At 40.9% G+C, this 2,697-nt stretch overlaps 1 pseudogene; it reads left to right on the top strand.

Annotated features, from left to right (window-relative positions):
- Positions 1-267: 267 nt before the first annotated feature.
- On the top strand, positions 268-2,488 carry LOC137769359 (matrin-3 pseudogene; annotated as a pseudogene).
- Positions 2,489-2,697: the final 209 nt, after the last annotated feature.

The raw sequence follows: 2,697 nt of genomic DNA, 5'->3' as shown, positions 1-2,697 counted from the left end.
TCGAGAGAAAAACGACCACCGCTGAGGGTGCGAGCGACGTGCATGCGCTGAGTAGGGGGAGAGGCCTGGCATGTACTGAAATGGGACTGAGAGTTGTCTGCTGGTTCTCAGCTCAAAGAAGATTCTACAGTCCTTATTGATCCTTTTTCTTGGCATTACCATTTTTTGAAGCAAAGTTAACCTAGTTTTCTAGTTTGAGCTTTCTTTTTAGCTATCTTTTTAAAAAAATTTTTTTACTCTATAAACTAGACAAGAGATAGTTCTACAATGTCCAAGTCATTCCAGCAGTCATCTCTTGGTAGCGACTTGCAGGGTCGTGGGCATGACCTGTCTGCAGCAGGAATAGGCCTTCTTGCTGCTGCTACCCAGTCTTTAAGTATGCCAGCACCTCTTGGAAGGATGAACCAGGGTACTGCACACCTTGCCACTTTGACGAATCTTGGAATGAGTTCTTCATTGAATTAACAAGGAGCTCATAGTGCACTCTCTTCTGCTAGTACTTCTTCCCATAATTTGAATTCTGTATTTAACATTGGAAGTAGAGGTCCCCTCCCTTTGTCTTCTCAGCACCGTGGAGATGCATACCAGACCAGTAACATTTTGGCCAACTTTGGTCTGTCTGCTAGAGACTTAGATGAACTGAGTCATTATCCAGAGGACAAGATTACTCCTGAGAACTTGCCCCAAATCCTTCTACAACTTGAAAGGAGGAGAACTGAAGAAGGCCCTACATTGAGTTATGGTAGAGATGGCAGATCTGCTACATGGGAGCCACCATACAGAGTACCTAGGGACGATTGGAAAGAAAAAAAGCACTTTAGAAGAGATAGTTTTGATGATCATGGCCCTAGTTTCAACCCAGTGCTTGATTATGACCATGGAAGTTGTTCACAAGAATCTGGTTATTATGACAGAATGGATTATGAAGATGACAGATTAAGAGATGGAGAAAGGTGTAGGGATGATTCTTCTTTTGGTGAGACCTCGCGTAACTATCATAAATTTGACAGTGAGTATGAGAGAATGGGACATGGTCCTGGCCCCTTACAAGAGAGATCTCTCTTTGAGAAAAAGAGGGGCACTCCTCCAAGTAGCAATATAGAAGATTTCCATGGACTCTTACTGAAGGGTTATCCCCATCTGTGCTCTATATGTGATTTGCCAGTTCATTCTAATAAGGAGTGGAGTCAACATATCAATGGATCAAGTCACAGATGTTGATGCCAACTTCTTGAAATCTACCCAGAATGGAACCCTAACAATGATATAGGACACACTATGGGTGATCCATTCATGTTGCAGCAATATACAAACCCAGCACCAGGAATTCTGGTACCTCCACCTCCCTCATTTCATCTTGGGGGACCAGCAGTTGGACCAAGAGGAAATCTAGGTGCTGGAAATGGAAACCTGCAAGGACCAAGACACATGCAAAAGGGCAGAGTGGGAACTAGCCAAGTTGTTCACATCATGGATTTCTGGCAAGGGAAAAACTTGAGATATCAACTATTACAGCTGGTGGAACCATTTGGAGTTATTCAAATCATCTGATTCTAAATAAAATTAATGAGGCCTTTATTGAAATGACAACCACAAAAGATGCTCAGGCTGCAGTGGATTATTATACAGCTACACCAGCATTAGTATTTGGCAAGCCAGTGAGAGTTCATTTATCCTAGAAGTATAAAAGAATAAAGGCCTTTATTGAGATGGAGACCAGAGAAGATGCAATGGCAATGGTTGACCACTGTTTGAAAAAGGCCCTTTGGTTTCAAGGGAGATGTGTAAAAGTTGACCTGTCTGAAAAATACAAAACATTGGTACTTAGGATTCCCAACAGAGGCATTGACTTACTGAAAAAAGATAAATCCCAGAGAAGATCTTACTCTCCAGATGGCAAAGAATCTCCAAGTGATAAGAAATCCAAAACTGATGGTTCCCAGAAGACTGAAAGTACAACTGAAGGTAAAGAACAAGAAGAGAAGTCAGGTGAAGATGGTGAAAAAGATACAAAGGATGACCAGGCAGAACAAGAACCTAACATACTTCTTGAATCTGAAGATGAGCTACTTGTAGATGAAGAGGCAGCAGCAGCACTGCTAGAAAGTGGCAGTTCAGTGGGAGATGAGACAGATCTTGCTAATTTAGGGGATGTGGCATCTGATGGGAAAAAGGAAACTTCAGAAAAAGCTGTGTGAAAAAAGATGCAAATGCGAGTGCTTCAGCAACTGCGAAGAAAAAGCTTAAAAAGGTGGACAAGATTGAGGAATTTGACCAAGAAAATGAAGCAGCGTTGGAAAACAGAATTAAAAATTAGGAAAATACAGAACCAGGTGCTGAATCTGCTGAGAATGCTGATGATCCCAACAAAGATACAAGTGAAAACGCAGATGGCCACAGTGATGAAAACAAGGAGGACTATACAATCGCAGATGAGTACAGAATTGGACCATATCAGCCCAATGTTCCTGTTGAAATTTCTGAGTAAATTGGCAGAAGAACACAGGCAGAAGAAGGAAGCTTAAGATGTGCAAGAAGCTTAATGATTTCAAAGAAAATAATGGTTCTTTGTTTTTAAATGTTAACCTTTTTTAAATACAATACAGATAGAAGAAAACTATTGTACTCTGTTGTTATAGTGGAAAAATAATAGACGTCTGTTCAAGTGTTAAGTGTTATAGCAAAACTACATATACG

The sequence above is a fragment of the Eschrichtius robustus genome, chromosome 9, assembly GCF_028021215.1.
Source record: "Eschrichtius robustus isolate mEscRob2 chromosome 9, mEscRob2.pri, whole genome shotgun sequence".
NCBI lineage: Eukaryota > Metazoa > Chordata > Mammalia > Artiodactyla > Eschrichtiidae > Eschrichtius > Eschrichtius robustus.
Note: the sequence above shows the minus strand (reverse complement) of the source record. Positions and strands in the feature narration are given on the sequence as shown.